The 26,309-nt window shown below is 32.3% G+C and overlaps 1 long non-coding RNA gene across 1 annotated transcript in view; it reads right to left on the bottom strand.

Moving 5' to 3' along the window:
- The window catches only part of LOC127715230 (uncharacterized), a 54,414-nt gene extending 32,417 nt beyond the window's left edge, over nt 1-21,997 (bottom strand). The window contains exon 1 of the long non-coding RNA XR_007988242.1: nt 21,926-21,997. This is a non-coding gene — a long non-coding RNA (uncharacterized LOC127715230). The remainder of the gene's footprint in view (nt 1-21,925) is intronic.
- Nucleotides 21,998-26,309: the final 4,312 nt, after the last annotated feature.

Genomic DNA, 26,309 nt, shown 5'->3' with positions numbered 1-26,309 from the left:
TTCCACACTAGGTGCAAATGAAAGTTGGGACCCTTAGGCATGCTTGACTGAAAAATCCAGGTGGGGTATAGCACGGATTTTTAAAAAAAAATTGGTAATATAATTAATTAGTTATGTCCTTGCACACCATACTTTCATTACTAAAAATAAACCCTGCGTGTCATCAAAACTAAGCGAAACCAATTGTTACTGAAAAAGAATGATTCGCTAAAACAGATTTGTTTGACATGAAAGTATAAAAAGTACGAACGCAACTTTGTATTCTTGTAGCGTAGAAATATTATTACTTTTTAGGAACTATTTTACAGGATGCCGAGAATATGGAAAGCTGTTTCACACAATATCGCACAAACATTTTCTGATGGCAACAAGAAAATTAAGGCAACATTTAAATAATGTCATTTTTCAGTGTTGACAGTTGAAGTGAAGTTTTAAAGCGTGCAGCACCTGCACGATGTTAAAAGCACATACTATTGTTTTTAAAACATTGAACAGGAAATGAATTTCCAAGTTCATTGAATAGTGTTTTCGACGGCTAAATTGAAGTTAAAACAGATATTGTAGTGGTAATATGAAATAAAAACTTGTAAGTTAGTTTGAATCTTATGCAACTTTTTGGTTTATAGACATACCTGAAAACTGGCTGCTAGCGGAGTGGCTGCTAGCGAGTGGCTGCTAGCTTGAGTCTAGCACAAGTAAAGTATATTTTAGAGCTGAATTTGTTGATATGTGATTTTTTAGTTGCCAAATATGCTGTTAATTGAACAATTTATTGCTCAACATAGGGTGTATAAAAAACTGCCAATCTTGACTGCATATTTTTCGTTTTTTTTTAAATATATATCAAACCTGAATAATGTAGCTTTCTGAGGATCCAATTTTAAATGTGTTCCAAAATGTAGTTTCGCCACAAGAATTTTTCAAAGTTGGGTCGTTTTGTCTATATGAATGTCAGTAAATTCGTATGATCGAGCACACCGATAAGTGTATCGTTGGGACAACTCGATATAATGTAATCATTACGTGACAAATTTCCTAATGTGAAGTGTATTGAAATCATCATAATATAAATGATCAACATATTATGTTTGAAAAACATAAGTTCTATAATATTAGACCTTAAAGGTTCATATCATTTACATCGGATTTTTTTTACTATTAATGTAACCTCGAGGTTCAACATTGATATTGAAAAAAAATCCATAAAAAACGTTGAATGTAAATGATATGAACCTTCGAATTCTTATAATATAAGACTAGAAAACATGTGATCCAAATTAACCACGTGTGTTAAAGAAGAGACTTTGCACTTTTATGATTTACAGGTATGTGAATCTTCCATATTCAAATCTGTTAAAAAAAATAAAAAATTGAAATACTTACACACTACGCAATAGTACGGAAGCGTTATAACGCAAACATTTGCGAAATAACGCAAACCTTTGCGTTATAACGCAAACATAGGAAGAAATATTAAAAAAAAAAGTTGTGTGGCGCTAATATGCTTCCATACAATTATAGTTTTGTCTTTGTTAAAAAATCACGAGTATTTTTATTTGGTATTTCTCTAACTTTGATTTATGTTTATTGTCAGTTCATGTTATATGTTGGAGTGTGTGCAAAATAAAAATATCCATCCGAGTCAAATTAAAAATGCATTAATTTTTCTTTGTGTAAAATTGAATGTTGATTTAGAAGTCCGCATGTGAAATCTTTAACGTGCATATTAAAGTATAAACAGTGGCAGTTCTAGAAATTTTCCTAACGGTACGACCATTTAACTTTTAAAAAAGGGGGGTATGGGTTTTTTTCTTTAAAAATATTATATTCCCCAATTTGATGAATTTTGTTGGTAATACTTTTATACAAACACTACATATAGGAAAATATATGTTAGATCTAAATTTATTAATATATGAAAAATGTTTGACTCGGACAAAAAAACATACCCCCTCCCCTTTTGGAGTTAAAACCTAAGGGGGTGTTCACTGACTGCCTAAAAGGGGGCCCGATCCGGTCCTGCTTCAGTGATTTCGTATATAATTAACCAAATTTGAAAGGGGCAGCCGGGCACCCTGTCCCTTATTCAGACTCTGATGAAAATTGTAAATCAGGCGGGTAGCATGCAAGGAGCTATTTTTGGAATAACTTGGCTAGTTCACTGACGTCCAACGACTGTTTTCCCAGACAAGCACGGCCCCAGCTTGTCTCGCAAAACGCCCGTTGGACGTCAGGGTAATCTACGCACTATAACGTGACATGTCGTATTAATAAACAAATTAAATCTTTATTTTGTCATAAACTTTGTGAACTACATGTCATGCAAACTGAAAACAAAAGCCCATCCTTGATAAAAATGTCAAGTGTGCCAAATGTGGAATTAAGACGGCAAACAGATCGTATCATATTAATATGAACAGGCCAGTGGAGTTTTTTCCAGTTGGTAACAAGAAAATCATAGCTTATGATTCTTGGACCGTCTCTGTCCCAGTTGTAACATTTCTTTAGAATGCAAATGTGTCAAACCCCAGAGTCCTCCACAAAAACTTGAAGAGAAGGTCGGACACTTGTCAAATATGTCCCAGTATAGCTTTAAAAAGTCATGAAAATTTAGGCTAAAATTTAAACTGCGGCCTTATTTTAAATGTCGTTGATGCCAAAACAAATGATATGTTAATGTTCAAAATTGAATATACAGATTAACTTTCGTGGGTCTTTCCTTTCCCTCAGTGGCTAGTATTTTCTAAAAATCACCTAGCCAGTTCTTTTGAAAACGTACTTCGATGCTAGATTGAAAGAAATGGCCAAATTAAGACACAAAGAAGATGGCCCCTTAACAGTTCAACAGCAATGCACAAACTTTAGGAAAACTCATTTATTTCATTTTGACATCTTTCTACAAAGCTCAGTTGCACGTTTCTTTATCAATAGAAATTTAAAACATGAGCATTCAGAATTCACATGTAAACAAACCACTAACAAGATATTGAAAGACGTGGTTTTACTGACAATGAAGGCAACAATATTGATTAAAGAAATCTTCAAGATTTACAAAACATTACCGACAAACGCCTTCAGTTATGCAATCTTACTGTAATCTAATTATCCCTACTGATAAATAATGCAACCCTCATGGCACATTTAAGTTTTGGAATGATTTTATTCACAGAGACTGTTTCTCATTGATGTATATTTCTTTGCTCTTGTCTTTTCGGAGTTTAAATTGGGAATTACAAATTGCTGCATGAAAGAGACTAGCTCCACATTTCTATGCATTAAGGTTCGTCATATGTACTTGAGAATCATTCCATAAAACATCCGTTTGATATCCTTTCAATGCCAGAAACTGTCTATTACCCAGCTGAGAGCTAGTGATTTTTCTGCCACAATTACAAGGAAAAACTGGCTACAACTTGCACTGGATTAGGCACTTGAATCTTACATCGATTTTGATGTTAAGCAGTTAGTGTAAAGGCCCCTCCGGAACTGTTGGATTCTATGACAGTCTTCCTTCCATACAGAACATCGCTGCAAAATAATTTGAACATTCAATTAGGTGATAATAATATAATTTGGCAATTCAAAGAGAACCTGAAAATATTAGACCAATGTTTGAACAGAGAAATGCCCCAAAAAACAGCCATTTTGCTAGACAATGAATTGAAAAACTAGTTAGTTGCATGTCCCTTTATCTTTTGTTTCAGTTAAAAGTAAATGTAGATCAGATCTTTGGTTCTAACCAAAATTTTAAACCGGTATTTGGAATTCCAGTATTTAGATTGCCAAATTTAGCTGCCCCCTGAAAATCAAATGGTTGTTACCACAGATAAAAATAATCTAAATTTCATAATATTTCCACCCGACATCCCCCATTAATTTGTTCAAGGTATGGTAGCTTTCAGTGTGTCACATTGTATATCTTCAATGAAAATTGCATAAATTAGATGAATTTCTAGTAAATTTCTACGATATTCTTTATCATTTGACAAAATACCATTCAACTGAATTAAATTGTTTACTATTTGAAAAAGCGCGCCTTCTTTTACTTTAATTTACCTCCCTTTATTTCACGTAGCAACACAAATAAAAAACTGCCAATCTTTGCTGCATATCAATTTTTTCCCCCGATAAAAATATATATCATGCAACATAATCAACTGTATAAATTGGGAGAAAATCAATGTGTTCCAACCAGTGGATAGTAGTAAAAAAAATTAATGAAAGGATGGCATGATTACAGGTTTGAACCATGACGACACTGAAAATCGAAAATTCACGCATTTACCTATCATATGAAGATACGATGAGGTGATAAACTTAACAATTTATAATTTACCTAATTTATTATCATATTCACATTATGTTGACACGTCTAAGTTCGTCTGTGCTAGCTCATTTCAAACAAGCAAAACAATTACAGCATCATCCGTTTTTCTTTACCGATCGCCTCTAGTCAGAAAAGCACCTATGTTGAGCAATTGGTTGAAGAAAAAAAAACGAATGCTATATTGCACGCATCATTTTTGCGAATTAAATTCTTTTAATTTATAATCAACACTTCTGTCATTAGAGATATGTGATTTAGTACCTGTTGGAACAAACATTATTTCTAGTTCATGCTTGATTTTCTGATATAAGAGAAATTTCATTCGCAAAAAAAAAGTTTAGTCTAGTATTTATAATAAAAGTAAATAATTTTCCAAAACAGCTGATAAGTGTAATAGCTCTAAAATTATCAGGGTCTGTAGGATTGCCTTTATTTTTGAACACAGGTTTAATTCGGAGCTACCATTTGATTTTTATGGGGGGGGGGGGGGGGGGGGGGGTCCTGCCTTTTTTTATTAGTTTATCATGACTTTATTTACGTAAATTGTCATCCTGCCTTTTTTTTTTTTGCCAAGTTGCTCATCCTGCCCTTTTTTTTACTCAAAACACCTGTCCTGCCTTTTTTTCAAATTTCATCCTAGCCCTCCCCCCCCCCATAAAAATAAAATGGTAGCTCCCTAATACCAATTGTCCAAGTGTCTGGAATAATTCCCTCAGCTATCAAAAAGAAGCTCAAAACATACTTTTCTTCAATATGTATACCGGAAATTTACTTTCGTTTTAATTCATTCATTGTCATACATCCCGAGCAATACCAAAATAATTATGATCACATACGCTAAGTTGATAAACACAGAGAAGAACGAAATCTATTTATACATCAGCACGTTTACCTTTTTGAGCAACAACAAAATTTCAACAGGGACCCAGATGAACTATTTGATGTAGCGCTTTTATTTTTAGAAACGCAAGGAAATTACTAGTTATAAATATTACAAAAATAGATTTACGCGATGATAATGTATAGATAAGGGTTAATAACGCACAGGAAAACGACTAGAAAGGATGAGAACCCATGGTTTTCATATATAATGGGGTTTTTGAACGCTGCAATGGTCAATTGCATTGGCTTTTCAATTGTTTTTATTGCGTGATCACGCAAATACGCAGCTTATCTGGAGACTAGTGTCAAGCTATCCAGCAATTCTCATCCTGCAATTCTCTTGCGATAAAGCTATCCTGCAATTCGTCATCCTGCAATTGCGTTCGAAAAACTACTTGAGTGACAATTTTATTTTTTTTCAAAATCATGGTTTTTGACTGGTTTTGTTTGAAAAAAAAGATAAATATAAAGTTTTTTATATCCCATTTACAAATTTCTAACTTTAGTTTAAAAATTTTAACTTATCTTTACGGTTTTATAACTAGAATTTACAATTAGAAAAATCATGAAGATTCACAAAGAGTTATATATCTGTGAAGTCCCGGATATGGTTCGTTTTTATGCATGTTTAAGAATTTCTGGGGTATGCTTTCTTAAAGGCCCAAAATTTCGTTCGAACCATCTGGGTGAGCTCGGATGCGCTATTTAAATATTTTTATGGGGCAGGCCCTTAATATCAAAAGAATGAGATATTCAAATGCTCCTTCAACTGCATTATAGTACACGTACATACCATGTATCAATGACTTCCCTTAAGTGTTTCCAGTTAAATTAACCTACATGTACATGTAAAAAAACAGTAATGTGGTCTTTTTTCATAGGTGGAGGAAGCCGGAGAGAACGACCAACCATTGGTTGGATGACTGACAATCATAGACAATAAAGATTATATTTGAGTCAAGAATTGTAATTTTAATCTTTAACAAATTGTTAACGTCATTGGCTAAGCCAAAAACAGCATATATTTTTTTGTACTTTAGGTAAGCTTTGGAGACTTTGTTGCAGCAAGACAAAACAAATAGACAACTTTGGAGATAATTGCATTTCCCTCAAAAACTTTGGTTTAAGTGAACATCTTCTTATTTCTATCATTCGTGCGTTTAGGGGCGTCATCAATTCCGTTCCTATGTTGAGCAATTGGTTGAAAATAAAAACGAATGCTATATTGCACGCATTATTTTTGCGAATTAAATTCTTTTAATTGATAATAAACACTTCTGTCATTAGAGATACTTTATTCAGTACCTGTTGGAACAAACATTATTTCTAGTTCATGTTTACGATCACGATTGATAGATTGATTGTTGGTGTTTAACGCCACTTTTAAGCGCCACTTTTGGGCTATTTCGTGGGGCCAGTTTTTATTGATGGAGGAAGCCGGAGTGCCCGGAGAAAACCAACGACCTTCGATAGAAAAGCTGACAATCCTAGTCAATTAAGATTGGAGTCGAGTGCACACTCACGAGTGGGGTTCGAACTCACAACCTGAGTGTTGACTGGCTAGTGATTACAGTAGTAGAACTACTTAGACCACTTGGCCTCCGAGGCCCATATTGACGATCACGAAGACACTTGATGAACTTTTATAGTGCAGGGATACAGGCGGTCCCCTCTATCTAGTAAATGACATCATAAAGCGTGTATGATTGACAAAATTTTCCAGCAAAGGACACAACTATAAAGTGCTCAATTGGGAAAAGGTTCCTCACCTACAATTGCAGCTGTCAGTGTTAATGTGTAATGACGACTGCCAAAAAATAAGTCCATTTGTTAGTGATTACTAGTAGTTTACAAATCACTATTTAACGGTGAACATGACTAAGCGTTCCATAAAACTAAAAAGCGAGACGTATTGGCTTCATATGGAACGTTTTAGTGTTCATAATAATAAAAAGAACAGGTTTGGGGGATAGACGTCACGTTTCTGAGTGTAACAGACATAATACTCCTTACTTCGGACCACGCAATGTGCATTTTAAAAATAGATGTAGTTTATAGTATACATGGTATACATATATGAAATACTATTATGAAGAGAAAAAGCATTACAGAAATTATATGCAACTATATTGCATATATATGTATTTTAGCCAAAAAATTACACTGCGTGTTTTTCTTCAAGCATTGAACATGTTTGAATTAATATGTTCAATGTGTTGCTTCATGCGATATCATATGGCAGACTATATATATTATATATATCATATGGATGATGATGTTGTATTGGAAAAGTTTCATGGACATTTTAGTTCGAGACAAAAATTTGGTTAGACAAATAGATGGAACTCCAGTAGTTTTTGCAAAATCTGTAAAAATAATCCAAAATTTGGAATGATATGAAAAGTTCCGACATATGTTCGTTTCGACTTTTGTTTACAAATAATAATGTCACGTGATTATTCAATGATATCCCCCATCTTTATGTGTACTGTGCATACAAATTCCTCACCATAGCCATTTATCGTGTATAAACTTGAACAAATTGAAGATATGATCATGGTTACAAGTTAAAAAAAAAGATAAAAAGATATAGCAAACACAGATAATTCAGAAATTATTAAATAGTTAAATTTTAAAATCAGAGAAAAATGTCAGTGACCCATATCGTCAAGGTTCACATTTTTGTCCATTGTCTCCTACATTTCTAAGAAATGGGATTGTTACTTTCCGCTCTGAATGACAGAAGTCAACAGCACCCAAATACAATACAAATGAATTGTCATCATGCTCAATGGCATTTCTGAAAACAAAAAGATTATATTCTCCGTTTTCAACGTCGAAGGAATTTTTTTGGCGGGATAGATCCTTACACATGTACTCACTATCAGATTTTATGTAAATACATTATATAATCGTTCATTTAACAATCTGTTAGTGTCTTCTCTTCTTCTGATATATAGTTTCAGCTTCATTTAAAATTGAAGATTACATCTGGATTAATATATTACCTTTAGAGTAGCGTCATTGAAGCATTACATTTCAGCGGAGGAAATGTATTTATAGTTATGTTGTGGTAATCTTAGGGATCACCTCAGTAATTCAACCAATCAGCGGAATTTTAACATTGGGAATATCTATTTTTAATGCAGTTTTTAGCACACTTAAATAAGAATTATTAAAAAAACGGAATGTTGTTAGTAGATACAAAAACAGAAAATAATGAACACTTTATGCAAAAGATGAATTGGATTGGGGTTCTGTGTATTCACATTATTTGTACAACTCTCCTTTCTCTTGGTAATTTTTGGAATTTCCGTGACCTAAATGATTCCCGAAAATTAAATATTTTTATATATAGTATAGTAATAAATACAACAGATATCATTTTCCTGGAGATTCACTTGCTGTCGAGTATCGAGTTGCGAGTTACGAAAGTCGAGTTGCGAGTAATACTAGTAATAATAATATCGTTAATTAAAGAGAGTAAATCATTTGGATTTAACCAATTTTCAATAAGGCTCTCTACATACAATATCAACTACATGAATAAAACATAATTTATCAACTATTACACACATATAAAACAATAGATGTATATATATAATACACAAATATAACAACAACAAACAAAAAAACACATATAGTATACAATGTGGCTTAACTTATAAATTTCACACTTTTAAAAATATAATGACTTGTAAGAGTATTTGAATGTAGATATAGTTTTTGATTTTTTCATTTCACTGGGTAGTGAATTCCACACTTTATGACCACTAAAAGAAAAACTTGATTTGTATAATTCTGTTTTTGATTTAGGGACAATAAAATTATCTGATGACGAAAGTCGAGTATTGTACGATTGTTTACTATTTGTAGGCACAATACGATTTGATAAATATTTTGGTGCCAGTTCATGTTTTGATTTATACATTAATAATGACTTACGAGTTACGAGGGTCGAGTTGCGAGTTATACGAGGGTCGAGTTGCGAGTTACAATGGTCGAGTTGCGAGTTACGAAGGTCTAGTTTCGAGTTACGAGGGTTGAGTTGCGAGTTATGAAGGTCGAGTTGCGAGTTACGAGGTCGAGTTGCGAGTTACAAAGATCGAGTTGCGAGTTACGAGGGTCGAGTTGCGAGTTACGAAGGTCGATTTGCGAGTTACGAAAGTCGAGTTACGAGTAACGAAGGTCGAGTTGCGAGTTACGAGGGTCGAGTTGCGAGTTACGAAGGTCGAGTTGCGAGTTACGAGGGTCGAGTTACGAAGATCGAGTTGCGAGTTATGAGGGTCGAGTTGCGAGTTAAGAAGGTCGAGTTGCGAGGTACGAGGGTCGAGTTGCGAGTTACGAAGGTCGAGTTGCGAGTTATGAAGGTCGAGTTGCGAGTTACAAAAATATTATATTAATCTAATTTCTTAAGAATTATATATATAAACGGTCGTATATATAAACGGTCGTGCATGTCGTCAGAATTTTCAGGTGTACTTCGGATTAAATAAACAGAGCATAAATGTACCCGAACTTAGTTATACACTGCATGAGGTATTTTGTTTTTAGGATTTGAAAGAGTTATGTGATACTTATTTATAAGAGTCACGTGTCGTCAGAATTTTCAGGTGTACTTCGGATTAAATAAACAGAGCATAAATGTACCCGAACTTAGTTATACACTGCATGAGGTATTTTGTTTTTAGGATTTGAAAGAGTTATGTGATACTTATTTATAAGAGTCTATATGTTGCAAAGTCACGCACGCTTAAATTTCTTTCACAAGAGCGACATTGTTCATTTCCTAAAATAAAATAGGATATACTGTAGATAGAAGACAAAATGTATACAGTACTGAACAAATCATGCATAAGAAAATAAATCATGTAGACAAATAAAATATATTTGCAAATTATCGACATCTCAAAGAATATGGCTCTGTGTTAGACCTAAAGTAAATACTTATCAAAGGTACCAGGCTTATAATATTTTCTACGCCAGACCCTCGTTTCGTCTATACAAGACTCATCACTGACGCTTGAACAAAGGATATTCATTAGCATACCAAGTGCTAACTCTTCGTCTTTCGCAAAGGTTTATAATAATAATAATAATATCTTTATTTAGAGAGAGTAACACATTTGGATTACACCAATTTTCAATGAGGCTCTCTTAATACAATAATAATTACATTACAAACAAACAATACAAATTCAATAATAATGATAAATAAAGATGCAATACAATTTAAATTCAATAAAAAATATTATATGGCATTACAGTACAAATATGATGGTAATGTTAAAAATACATAGATTTGTAGTTATGCTTAAATTCTAATACTGTGTTTGATTTTTAATTGTATTAGGAAGAGCATTCTAAACTTTTGGTCCACTGTACTAGAAACTAGACTTATACAACTCTGTATTTGGTTTTGGAAATATGAAATTATCTGAATACGAAAATGTATTTTTGGTTTGCAGAAGCTGATAAAATAAGACTTGACAAATATTCTGGAGCTAAACCATTTTTTGCCTTATACATTAGTAATGATTTATGATTTCTTTGTGTAATCGGCACAATGTTACATTCGTGAAATAATTTGCTAGAAGGTTTGGTGTAATCATGTTAGTAGGTTTGGTGTAATCATGTTAATCTAAAATTATTCTTGCTGCCCTCTTTTGCAGTTTTAGTAAACTATCAAATAGAAAGTTGTTGCAAATTCCCCATATTGAACAACAATAATCTAAATGAGGTAAAACGTAAGCGTTTAATATAAAACAGTTATCTAGCTTTGTGATTGAAGTATTTCTTTATCCTTTTTAGTAAAGCTAAAGAAGAGTTGACCTTTTTTATCATATGATAAATATGAGTAAACCAAGATAGGGATGCATCAACAAAAATACCTAGAAGCTTTTCACATGTACTTTCTTTAATTTGTTGTCCATTTATGGCAAGATTAATGTTTTCATCTGATGTAACAGAAAACCGTTAACAGAAAGCTTCTGTTTAGAGCCAGTACATATAGCTTCCATTTCTAGATACATTTACAGCCATTTTATTGTCATCACACCAGCGAAAAATATCTTGCAAAACCGTATTAAGTTTTTGACTGATACAACTTTTGGTTTGTCCAATGACTGATATGGTGCTATCATTAGCAAATTAATCGGTGTTATGATTGGGATACGATAAAGGAAGATATTTATAAATATTAAAAACAACACAGGTCCTAAAATGGATCCTTGAGGTACACCAGTGTTTTTTTTTTGTTTTTGTACGTCTGGAAATGTATTTGATATAGATACCATCTGGTATCTGTCAGCCAATTATGATGTAAACCAACATAACGAAGTATAAGCAAATTTGTATTTGTTTAATTTTTGAAGAAGCAGTTCATGATTGAGAAGATCAAAGGCTTTTGTTATATCTAGAAACACTGCCCCCAACAAGATCGCCATCATCAATGGCCTTAAGTCATTTAACCAATAAAGCTGTTAACGCAGTTTGACAAGAATGGTTTGCGCGAAAGCCTGACTGCATTCTATACAACAAATTGTATTTATGAAGATAATTTACTAAGCGTGTCTTAGAGAGCACCTGTTTATGGTGATATAGGCACAATTGCACATCTGACTTAGGAAAATATCTCATGAATTAGTCAGAAATGTGATATGCTATGTGATTTATGTGATAAATTAAATAATTTTGAACTTTGTTAACTTTGTGATTCAACCCCAAGCGGAGAGTGCATATGTATACCAAATAGTTAATAATCGATTTGTAGATATTATATAAATAGCACATAGCTGAGAGGGGGATAAAGCAGATTGTGAACCCGAGAAAACATTGTCAACTGCAGCGAAGCCAAGATTGAAAATGTCTTTTCTAGGGGTAACAATCTGCTCTATCCCCCTCTCAGCTATGTGCTATTTGATTTATTATACTGAATGTTCTGTCCTATGTTCCTAAGTCAGGAACCTGATGTTCAGTAGTTGTCGTTTGTTGATGTGGTTCATAAGTGTTTCTCGTTTCTCGTTTTTTATTTAGATTAGACCGTTGGTTTTCCCGTTTGAATGGTTTTACACTAGTAATTTTTTTGGGGGGCCCTTTATAGCTTATTGTTCGGTGTGAGCCAAGGTTCCATGTTGAAGACCGTACTGTGACCTATAATGGTTTACTTTTATAAATTTTGACTTGGATGGAGAGTTGTCTCATTGGCACTCATACCACATCTTCTTATATCTATGTGACTGTTAAATTTCAAATGCAAAGTAATAAACTATGAAGTCTTGTACATAACAACCCTCCGTATTTAATATAGCGCACAATTGATCAAGCGTCTACATAAAGGGTAAAGAGTATTTTGCCATGGGATAGAGTAAATTGTTTATCTCGTATTAACCAATCAAAATCCGGCATTTTGACATGAAGTTTAATAAAAGAAGATGTGGTATGAGTGCCAATGAGACAACTCTCCATCCAAGTCACAATTTGTAAAAGTAAACAATTATAGGTCAAAGTACGGCCTTTTACATGGACCCTTGACGCACACCGAACAGCAAGCTATAAAATACCCCAAAATGACTAGTGTAAAACCATTCAAACAGGAAAACAAACGGTCTAATGTATATAAAAAACGAGAAACGAGAAACACTTATGAACCACATCAACAAACGACAACCACTGAACATCAGGTTCCTTTATGTATATCTGAATACTACAACGCAAAAATAAGCATGCTATAGATGTCTTTATATGGCATTATGGTAACTTCCTGGCATAGGAGATCATAATATGGATTTTTTTTTAATTTGGAAAGACGTTATTCTACAATAAGCTATACCGCTGTTACAAATAATAAAGGAACGGTTTTAAGGAATGTTATGGCGTGTGTTTTTACGGTATGAGCACGGAAGCCTTGTCTGTCACAAGTTTACTTTTTTACCTACATGCAGCCTTGATACACATGTTGTAGTTTCAGATATCAGCTGTGTATTGTACATTTTTTCTAAAAAAAAGTCCTTCCTTTTCATCTTAATATCATGCATAGCCTGTCACGAGAGCACCTGAAAAAAGTTTTACCCGGGTAAGTATGGCATCAAGTTGTACTTTCAGGCATCTGCCATCCATATTTTGGAGAGGCGTAGGTTTTCTTTAAAGAATTGTTTGATTCTGAATTACTTGAGAAAAATTGTTTAGAATGGAAGTAAATAAATTTAAAGATGCTTTCTATTGAAAATTAGGAGAAAATATATATATATATATTGACATTAAGTTTCTAATAAATTGTTCGGATTTTAATGAAAACAAATTTTGTGTTTAATTTCTGGAAATAATTGAAAAAAAAAGTATCCTTAAAGGACGCATGCACCCCTAAAAATGAATTAGATAGCCATTGTGCATTATATAAAAAAAACCACGTTTATTATAAACTGAGTAGTAAATACAGACAACTTGTATATGTAATATAGTCAACTGCAACTATTCTATATCCGCCACGATATCGCGGCTGTATGTGTATGACGTCACGTAATCAAGATCAGTCTCGTTACGTCTCGTGGGGGCCAATTCAATACTTAATTGATAGGGGTGTCGCTGGGGTTCTGTTACCCCACCCTTCATATAGTTTAGATTTTAAAAATGTATACCTTTTCATATATAAAATTTTCATATTTCGTAACTCGCAACTCGACCTTCGTAACCGCAACTCTACTTTTGTAACTCGCAACTCGACCTTCGTAACTCCCAACTCGACCCTCGTAACTCGCAACACGAACTTCGTAACTCGAAACTCGACTTCGTAACTCGCAACTCGACTTTCGTAACTCGCAACTCGACCTTCGTAACTCGCAACTCGAACTCGCAACTTGCAACTCGACTATAAGAAACCTTCATTTTCCTGGTTCATATACAGATTGTATAGATTCTTTCTTTTACTTTGTTAATGATTGTACTATAAAAAAAAATAATCTTTATTTATAATTGGAAACCTAAGACACTCGACCTGAAATGACTCCCATCGATTTCAAAAGTTGACGTATGACAGCAGACACTAACTGTGTTCCATACATTCACATGCAAATAATAGAAATAACAATATATCAAGTTTGGATGCATAATTGTGAGTAATAAATGATATGTGCAGCCTTTATTGTGTTGAAGACTCGACAAATATCCAAAATTATGTATGCAAATTATGACACAAACTGCTTTCCATACTTTCAATCCATCGAAATGAAGGGGTGCTATTAATCATACATAAATTACAAAAAGGGTATCTGTTTACATATTGAACATTTCTATGGTGTATTGTTGTCTCTAGATGTTTATAAATAATAAAAAAATGGCTGTGAAACGATAAAACAAATTATTTGGTTACGTGGCATATTATTGTCAGCATTGTCCTTTACATACGTTTTAAACGTCACAAAACACAATACATCTTATATTTGTTTACAATAAACAGTTCTGCAAAGTAAAAATATGCTATAAACTTATACGGTGCCGGGATCTGGTAGATATATCAATAAATGATGCTGAAACATCAGCGCGAGAATGTAAATAATGGGAAATAACAAAAGAGGGGAAAGAAACGACAAAGTTTATAAATTGAAAGTCATAAAAAATCTTCAAACAAGATAGTACACTCCCCGTCTGTCATCTTGTTTATTCCACAACATTATTTACAACTTCTTGGACAACAGTGCAAGTTTTGTCACTTGTCTAACGAAGAAAGCTGGTTTTACACAATTTTTGTCCAAGGTACGTACTATACGAGTTTCTACCTTGCGTACAAAATTATCAGCACTAGCTAGGGAACGTTTGAGTGACTATCCCCATTGGCTAACTAATGCAACTTACTTAGTTGTCCTTGATCAACAAGACATCTCCTTCTGGAATGTTTTCACTTTCTTAAGTTCATTTCTGACGAGCTTGTATAGAATAAAGTAAACCCAACATCTACTGGAAATATGTTTTTTCAAATATGCAAGAAATATCACATTTTAAAGATATTTTTTTTTAATTATAGGACATATATAATTTTATCAAAATTATCAGTGAATAATGGTCTGGATTGGGTAAACAGAAAAGAGAATAATGGGGAAAAGTTGCAAAAAAATGGGTTTACAACATTAAAGAATATTAGAATAAAATAGGCCAAAATATAAAAAGAATAGAGAAAAATGGCCAAAATTTAAAAAGAACAGAGAAAATGGCTTAAAAAATTAAAGAATACAGAAATGAAGGACCCTTCATTAAGACCTTCATGTATAGAATTAAATGGGAGCGTTTGCATTTAGTCTAAGATAAGTTGTGGATTCATCATTTTTTGTTGCCATATTACCCATTATTTTCATTGTTTTTACTAGTAAAGACAAATTAACCACTAACTCAAGGGTTTGTCGATTTAAGAATTTACCATCTTATATATATATTATTATGGTAGCTTTGGAAATATCACAAATCAAATATCTTGTTACGAAAATACATCTTTTCTTCAATCTGTGAAAATTGGTACCCTGGAAAATAAATGAATTCACAGAAACTATTCTACATATATATATTGATAAATAACAAAAAAAAAACTTTTTAATTCTGATAATTCCCAACAACATGACCAAAAGAAAAAAAAACGTACAAATTTTCGGAATTGACATAAGGTTTAATCCATTAGGTTTTAATAAATCACACAGAGTGTAGATAATGATATCTAGAAAACTGACATGTCAGCAAGGGCTTGGTCCTGCTTGTCCATTAGTGTTAGATAGTCTGCAACCCAAGGACAAAAATGACCAAAAGATCACTAGAGATAAAGATCTAGAGGTCAAAATATGGTCATCACATCTTTGCTGTTTGTCCCTGTGACTCAGATGTGTTTAATATGAAAAAATGTATTTATTGGATCATTCATCGTTATAAGAAATAACTATCAGAAAGATACAAGTGAATTTCATAAATTTAAATATACACAATATAGTTTAAACGTTTTGCGTGCAATCCATTCATTTTGCCATTTTTGATTTGCACCAACTTTAAATTTCTCATTTATACACGAAAAAAAAAAAACACAAGAAAACCATGTCACAGTTCCCGATTCTGTCTTGTTTAAAGGTCATCAAAAAGTCTGTAACTTTTTTTAACCTATGAACTTAAAGCATGTCAGTTAGTCAAGGATACTACAATCATGACAGCGCACTTTTACAAGAGTATTTTATTTTACTGATACAGGGAAATTATTTGGGAGGTAGACATGGTAGAGTACAATGTGTCTATCCCTAATTAGAAATTCAGATTGTTTTTTACTTATATCAGCATGATCAGTAAAAAAAATCATGTCTTTTCCTGATTTGTCTCGACTACATTCAATTGCTACAATAGACATACTATGAAAATTTATCATAATGGACATTAAAATAGTGAGGGCTAATTTCAGTGCTTGTTACAAACGAAAAGTAAAATAACAAAACACCGAACTCCAACTTATAGAGCACAAAATCCTATGAGAGTGACATTGGTCTTCTTTGCATGTTTGTAACTCTAAATCTTTATAGGCGATTGAAAAGATGTCGATCAACAGTATATATGTGACAGTATTCAGCTGTTATCGTATATAATATATAGGACATGTTCATTCAAATAACTGTTATTATAAGCTATGCATATGATACATAATTAAAAGAGGAAAGAAAAAAGAAGAGAAAAAAGTGGTTATCTTTCAATATTAACTGAAATAAATCTTAATTTTCTATTTTTATCTTGTCAACATAATTTATATTTCTTTCTTGTAATCTGTTAAAAAATAAATAATTTTGTCATTATAACTGATGGAAATTATTTTTAAACAAAGTTAATATTATTTTTTGTATTTCATACTTAATTTCTTCTTGTTTGCTGTGTGTGTTAAAGGCCGATTTTGTTATGGGCCGAATTATCATCGATTCCGGAAATAAGAGCAAGGTGACCATATACCCCAGAAACCCTTCGACATTTTGGGTGTTAGTCAACTTAGTGATGACACCCATGCCATAAAGAAAAAAATTCTCAATGGAAATAAATTCAGCTTAAGTCTGTTTGATCAGTAAAGTAAACACTAAATACAAAATTGTACAAACAAGTTGTTTACATTTGTAAGTTTTGTCCTATATGGGTGATAACTAAATAAAGGTGTGAATAATAACCATAAAAAATGTTTTAATTTTACAGCTTCAGAAGTACCATATTATCAGTGCGTCTTCTTACCAAAAAAGAAAAAAACATAGAACTCAAATCATTGAATAGACTTAAATTTTCTTGCTTTTACGAGGTTTACTGATTTCATAATCATAATAATAGTCATTTGCATGTTTTTTTTTGTGAGACAGCTTAATCTTTGGGATTGTCATCAACCAATACCTACATGTAGTTCAACCATGCAACTTCAACGGAATTTTAATGTTGGACTAATCTATTTTTGATGCAGATTATTGCATACTGAAATGAAAATTATAGAAAAATGGAATCCTTTTAGTAGATATAAAACAGGGAATAATGAACGCTTTTAGCAAAAGGTGGATTGAATCGAGCTTCTAGCTTAGCTTAGTGTATTCACATTATTTGTATATCTCTCCTTACTCTTGGAGAATGTGGAGGTATTTGGTTCACCACAAACAAAAGTTTTATATATAATATAGTAAATACTTGTATATTATTCATTAGACTGAAAAACGACAAAATTGTTGATTGTAACGAATACCACTCACAGGTTACTTTTACTAAAAATGACCTACGATTTCAAATACATAGCTTATTGTTTTTTTCTTTTCTTAAGGATAGCCATTCAGGCAGATCTACATAAAAACACTATTTTTTATTTAGCGTTCATCATAACCATTTGGCAAATATTGCCATATTTACCACATGTACAACATTCCGAGTACATACAAACTTGTGCTTCTGGATAAGTTTCCAAGCATGGCTTGACCGAGATAAATAAAATTTAAATGCATTTCAGAATGGTAAAAACTTTACTGGATTTTGCTATTATTTTCGTGTTCGTGTACGGTCTAATGTATATAAAAAACGAGAAACGAGAAACACTTATGAACCACATCAACAAACGACAACCACTGAACATCAGGTTCCTTTATGTATATCTGAATACTACAACGCAAAAATAAGCATGCTATAGATGTCTTTATATGGCATTATGGTAACTTCCTGGCATAGGAGATCATAATATGGATTTTTTTTTAATTTGGAAAGACGTTATTCTACAATAAGCTATACCGCTGTTACAAATAATAAAGGAACGGTTTTAAGGAATGTTATGGCGTGTGTTTTTACGGTATGAGCACGGAAGCCTTGTCTGTCACAAGTTTACTTTTTTACCTACATGCAGCCTTGATACACATGTTGTAGTTTCAGATATCAGCTGTGTATTGTACATTTCTTCTAAAAAAAAGTCCTTCCTTTTCATCTTAATATCATGCATAGCCTGTCACGAGAGCACCTGAAAAAAGTTTTACCCGGGTAAGTATGGCATCAAGTTGTACTTTCAGGCATCTGCCATCCATATTTTGGAGAGGCGTAGGTTTTCTTTAAAGAATTGTTTGATTCTGAATTACTTGAGAAAAATTGTTTAGAATGGAAGTAAATAAATTTAAAGATGCTTTCTATTGAAAATTAGGAGAAAATATATATATATATATTGACATTAAGTTTCTAATAAATTGTTCGGATTTTAATGAAAACAAATTTTGTGTTTAATTTCTGGAAATAATTGAAAAAAAAAGTATCCTTAAAGGACGCATGCACCCCTAAAAATGAATTAGATAGCCATTGTGCATTATATAAAAAAAACCACGTTTATTATAAACTGAGTAGTAAATACAGACAACTTGTATATGTAATATAGTCAACTGCAACTATTCTATATCCGCCACGATATCGCGGCTGTATGTGTATGACGTCACGTAATCAAGATCAGTCTCGTTACGTCTCGTGGGGGCCAATTCAATACTTAATTGATAGGGGTGTCGCTGGGGTTCTGTTACCCCACCCTTCATATAGTTTAGATTTTAAAAATGTATACCTTTTCATATATAAAATTTTCATATTTCGTAACTCGCAACTCGACCTTCGTAACCGCAACTCTACTTTTGTAACTCGCAACTCGACCTTCGTAACTCCCAACTCGACCCTCGTAACTCGCAACACGAACTTCGTAACTCGAAACTCGACTTCGTAACTCGCAACTCGACTTTCGTAACTCGCAACTCGACCTTCGTAACTCGCAACTCGAACTCGCAACTTGCAACTCGACTATAAGAAACCTTCATTTTCCTGGTTCATATACAGATTGTATAGATTCTTTCTTTTACTTTGTTAATGATTGTACTATAAAAAAAAATAATCTTTATTTATAATTGGAAACCTAAGACACTCGACCTGAAATGACTCCCATCGATTTCAAAAGTTGACGTATGACAGCAGACACTAACTGTGTTCCATACATTCACATGCAAATAATAGAAATAACAATATATCAAGTTTGGATGCATAATTGTGAGTAATAAATGATATGTGCAGCCTTTATTGTGTTGAAGACTCGACAAATATCCAAAATTATGTATGCAAATTATGACACAAACTGCTTTCCATACTTTCAATCCATCGAAATGAAGGGGTGCTATTAATCATACATAAATTACAAAAAGGGTATCTGTTTACATATTGAACATTTCTATGGTGTATTGTTGTCTCTAGATGTTTATAAATAATAAAAAAATGGCTGTGAAACGATAAAACAAATTATTTGGTTACGTGGCATATTATTGTCAGCATTGTCCTTTACATACGTTTTAAACGTCACAAAACACAATACATCTTATATTTGTTTACAATAAACAGTTCTGCAAAGTAAAAATATGCTATAAACTTATACGGTGCCGGGATCTGGTAGATATATCAATAAATGATGCTGAAACATCAGCGCGAGAATGTAAATAATGGGAAATAACAAAAGAGGGGAAAGAAACGACAAAGTTTATAAATTGAAAGTCATAAAAAATCTTCAAACAAGATAGTACACTCCCCGTCTGTCATCTTGTTTATTCCACAACATTATTTACAACTTCTTGGACAACAGTGCAAGTTTTGTCACTTGTCTAACGAAGAAAGCTGGTTTTACACAATTTTTGTCCAAGGTACGTACTATACGAGTTTCTACCTTGCGTACAAAATTATCAGCACTAGCTAGGGAACGTTTGAGTGACTATCCCCATTGGCTAACTAATGCAACTTACTTAGTTGTCCTTGATCAACAAGACATCTCCTTCTGGAATGTTTTCACTTTCTTAAGTTCATTTCTGACGAGCTTGTATAGAATAAAGTAAACCCAACATCTACTGGAAATATGTTTTTTCAAATATGCAAGAAATATCACATTTTAAAGATATTTTTTTTTAATTATAGGACATATATAATTTTATCAAAATTATCAGTGAATAATGGTCTGGATTGGGTAAACAGAAAAGAGAATAATGGGGAAAAGTTGCAAAAAAATGGGTTTACAACATTAAAGAATATTAGAATAAAATAGGCCAAAATATAAAAAGAATAGAGAAAAATGGCCAAAATTTAAAAAGAACAGAGAAAATGGCTTAAAAAATTAAAGAATACAGAAATGAAGGACCCTTCATTAAGACCTTCATGTATAGAATTAAATGGGAGCGTTTGCATTTAGTCTAAGATAAGTTGTGGATTCATCATTTTTTGTTGCCATATTACCCATTATTTTCATTGTTTTTACTAGTAAAGACAAATTAACCACTAACTCAAGGGTTTGTCGATTTAAGAATTTACCATCTTATATATATATTATTATGGTAGCTTTGGAAATATCACAAATCAAATATCTTGTTACGAAAATACATCTTTTCTTCAATCTGTGAAAATTGGTACCCTGGAAAATAAATGAATTCACAGAAACTATTCTACATATATATATTGATAAATAACAAAAAAAAAACTTTTTAATTCTGATAATTCCCAACAACATGACCAAAAGAAAAAAAAACGTACAAATTTTCGGAATTGACATAAGGTTTAATCCATTAGGTTTTAATAAATCACACAGAGTGTAGATAATGATATCTAGAAAACTGACATGTCAGCAAGGGCTTGGTCCTGCTTGTCCATTAGTGTTAGATAGTCTGCAACCCAAGGACAAAAATGACCAAAAGATCACTAGAGATAAAGATCTAGAGGTCAAAATATGGTCATCACATCTTTGCTGTTTGTCCCTGTGACTCAGATGTGTTTAATATGAAAAAATGTATTTATTGGATCATTCATCGTTATAAGAAATAACTATCAGAAAGATACAAGTGAATTTCATAAATTTAAATATACACAATATAGTTTAAACGTTTTGCGTGCAATCCATTCATTTTGCCATTTTTGATTTGCACCAACTTTAAATTTCTCATTTATACACGAAAAAAAAAAAACACAAGAAAACCATGTCACAGTTCCCGATTCTGTCTTGTTTAAAGGTCATCAAAAAGTCTGTAACTTTTTTTAACCTATGTAATAAATTTCTATCTTAGCAATGATTTATTGTTTAACTGACTGTACACATTCAAGTTGAATATTTCAGATCTCAGAAAGTCATTCAAATCTAATAAAATAACTTATACATGTTATAAAAAGCATTAATTTGTACATAAAATACTTTTTAGTACTTACAAAAATGTAAGCTGCAACAATCCTACTGACCCCTAACAGTCAAATGACAGTAATAAACAAAAAATGTTGACTTAAAACCTTTCTTTGTGTTTACGAAACAATAAAAAGATGACACTTTGATCTATAATCGATAATCTGTGTAATTGAGGGCAGATTTTGTGTTAGGAGTTCCGATATTAATCATGTTAATAATTACAATGAATCATATAAATATGTAGCTATGAAATAAAAAAAACTTTATATTTACTTGTGTTAATAAAATGATAAATAATAAAGATTTGACATTTTGATTGTGTATCAATAATCTTTTAATGTTAAGGGCGTATTGAATAGTGTGTGACCTCAATGACAGTCAATGTATATATAAAATATATATTTTCATGATGAATAAAAAATTTTATCGATACACAAGCTGTTGCACAGAATTATTGACAAAAAATCAAATGTCAACTGCAAGATAAATCTTTCGGTGCATTAAAAATGTTATTGTTTATTACTTACATGAATTTATGTTGTATGAAAAAGAGAGGCGACAGATACCAAAGGGACATTCAAACCCATTAGTCGCAAAACAAACTGACAACGTCATGGCAGAAAAAGAAAAAGACCAAAAGACAAACAACTGTACACAAAACACAACATGCATGTAGAAAACTAAAGACTGAGCAACATGAACCCCACCAAAACCAGGGGTGATCTTAGGTGCTCTGGAAAGGTAGACATATCCTGCTCCACATGTGGCACACGTCGTGAAGTTATGAACTTAAAGCATGTCAGTTAGTCAAGGATACTACAATCATGACAGCGTACTTTTACAAGAGTATTTTATTTTACTGATACAGGGAAATTATTTGGGAGGTAGACATGGTAAAGTACAATGTGTCTATCCCTAATTAGAAATTCAGATTGTTTTTTACTTATATCAGCATGATCAGTAAAAAAAATCATGTCTTTTCCTGATTTGTCTCGACTACATTCAATTGCTACAATAGACATACTATGAAAATTTATCATAATGGACATTAAAATAGTGAGGGCTAATTTCAGTGCTTGTTACAAACGAAAAGTAAAATAACAAAACACCGAACTCCAACTTATAGAGCACAAAATCCTATGAGAGTGACATTGGTCTTCTTTGCATGTTTGTAACTCTAAATCTTTATAGGCGATTGAAAAGATGTCGATCAACAGTATATATGTGGCAGTATTCAGCTGTTATCGTATACAATATATAGGACATGTTCATTCAAATAACTGTTATTATAAACTATGCATATGATACATAATTAAAAGAGGAAACAAAAAAGAAGAGAAAAAAGTGGTTATCTTTCAATATTAACTGAAATAAATCTTAATTTTCTATTTTTATCTTGTCAACATAATTTATATTTCTTTCTTGTAATCTGTTAAAAAATAAATAATTTTGTCATTATAACTGATGGAAATTATTTTTAAACAAAGTTAATATTATTTTTTGTATTTCATACTTAATTTCTTCTTGTATGCTGAGTGTGTTAAAGGCCGATTTTGTTATGGGCCGAGTTATCATCGATTCCGGAAATAAGAGCAAGGTGACCATATACCCCAGAAACCCTTCGACATTTTGGGTGTTAGTCAACTTAGTGATAACACCCATGCCATAAAGAAAAAATTCTCAATGGAAATAAATTCAGCTTAAGTCTGTTTGATCAGTAAAGTAAACACTAAATACAAAATTTTACAAAAAGTTGTTTACATTTGTAAGTTTTGTCCTATATGGGAGATAACTAAATAAAGGTGTGAATAATAACCATAAAAAATGTTTTAATTTTACAGCTTCAGAAGTACCATATTATCAGTGCGTCTTCTTACCAAAAAAGAAAAAAAATAGAACTCAAATCATTGAATAGACTTAAATTTTCTTGCTTTTACGAGGTTTAATTACTGATTTCATAATCATAATAATAGTCATTTGCATGTTTATTTTTTGTGAGACAGCTTAATCTTTGGGATTGTCATCAACCAATACCTACATGTAGTTCAACCATGCAACTTCAACGGAATTTTAATATTGGACTAATCTATTTTTGATGCAGATTATTGCATACTGAAATGAAAATTATAGAAAAATGGAATCCTTTTAGTAGATATAAAACAGGGAATAATGAACGCTTTTAGCAAAAGGTGGATTGAATCGAGCTTCTAGCTTAGCTTAGTGTATTCACATTATTTTTATATCTCTCCTTACTCTTGGAGAATGTGGAGGTATTTGGTTCACCACAAACAAAAGTTTTATATATAATATAGTAAATACTTGTATATTATTCATTAGACTGAAAAACGACAAAATTGTTGATTGTAACGAATACCACTCACAGGTTACTTTTACTAAAAATAACCTACGATTTCAAATACATAGCTTACTGTTTTTTTTTTCTTTTCTTAAGAATAGCCATTCAGGCAGATCTACATAAAAACACTATTTTTTATTTAGCGTTCATCATAACCATTTGGCAAATATTGCCATATTTACCACATGTACAACATTCCGAGTACATACAAACCTGTGCTTCTGGATAAGTTTCCAAGCATGGCTTGACCGAGATAAATAAAATTTAAATGCATTTCAGAATGGTAAAAACTTTACTGGATTTTGCTATTATTTTCGTGTTCGTGTATGTACTGTATGTTTTTATGTATGTCTTGACTTTACTCTGATGATGGAGATGAAAAATAGAAGCCTAGGGTTAAAATCTCAACAACATTATATAACACGGTCACATTTTGTTTTGCCTCGTCTAATTAAGTCAGGAACCTCGTCAGTAGTTCTCGTAAATAATATCATGACGTTGTTCGATATTTGGTGATCACAGACACTTGTCTCTGCAAAAATTACCTATATACTTAAATATAACACGAGGTACCTAACTCGTATATTTGAGAAATGTCACCCGGTCGCGAACTTCCACTATATTTCGACTTTGCGGTTGTCTATCCCACTGAAACTTGTTATTCTGTAAATCTACATCGAATTATCTACAAAATGGTGTATGACACGTCTATTTCTATTATCGGAACCATTCGTAATAGGCCTTCCATGTATGTCAACCGCAATCATTTCGTCTTTTCACAGCCCTTTAGAAATATCAATCTCGCAGTGAATGCTTAATTATAAAAAGTATTTTCCAAAGACCTGTTAGTTTTTCTCTAAATAGAACTTATCATCCAAATAATAAATTTGTAAAAGATTCCATGAAACTGAATCTAATTAGTGTTATTTGAGGTATGTCTAATGAGTTACGAGTTTCTATTCTAAGACTCAAATTTTTCATTCCATTGATATCATTCAGACTCTTTCTGGACTTTACATATAAAATTGAGATGACACCAAAAAACATTTATTTTAGCAATAAGATTTGACCAATCGGAAACCGAGATATGTATAAGAGACGGGAAAGATACCAAAGAGACAATTATAATTAACCACTTACTGCGAGATTAATATTTCCAAAGGGCTGTGCGAAAGACGGAATAATTACGGTAGACATACTTGGGAGGCCTGCTACGAATGACTCCGACAATAAAGGAAGGTGTGTTATACACCACTGTATAGATAAATCAATGTTGATTCACGGCAAGTTTAAGTGGGGTAGATAATCGAGGAATCGAAATATAACGAAAGTTCGTGACCGATTGTCATTTTTAAAAAATGCGAGTTATGTACCTTTTGTTATATTAAGGTATATATGATATTATTATTTTTCAGAGACAAGTGCATGTGTTGGTGATTTGGGTGTTAATAGCGTATCGTTGATTGTTTCTCCCAAATTATTCTCTACTGTACATGTATTATAGACAGAGACACTGTCTACAGTAAGAATGCTACTCAAGACAAGCTTCCAATGATTCCGACAGCAGATATGATCGCAGTTTAATATTAAAAAAAAAACATAGTAAAAAGAAACTACATAGGAAATACATCTTGTAAACACATCAAATCGCCTGAATTCTGTACTTTATGGTTTACAATTCCTTGAATTGCTGTTGATTGCTGATACCAGATAATACAGAACATATTTCTAGATAAATATACTTTGTTATGGATAAAATCATCTCTCAGTACATAGGTACAGGCCGAACTTGACAATTGATCACTATGATACGTTTGACCAGAGACATATACTAAAATTTTATGTATTATATGTCTCTGGTTTGACATACTGTTGATATAGAATATTAATAAATGATTAATCTAAAGGATTGAAAGATAAGATAAAATCCAAGACATTCAAACTTTATATTTTGGGAATTAAACACAAAATGCTTATAACTGTTATGCATCTAGGTTCTAGCATCCTAAATATATTTCCAATTGCACAGGTTTATCTGTACTCAGAGTAAAATT

This window comes from Mytilus californianus, unplaced genomic scaffold (assembly GCF_021869535.1).
Source record: "Mytilus californianus isolate M0D057914Y unplaced genomic scaffold, xbMytCali1.0.p SCAF_9, whole genome shotgun sequence".
NCBI lineage: Eukaryota > Metazoa > Mollusca > Bivalvia > Mytilida > Mytilidae > Mytilus > Mytilus californianus.
The sequence above is the reverse complement of the archived record's forward strand: the minus strand, read 5'-3'. Positions and strand labels throughout refer to the sequence as shown.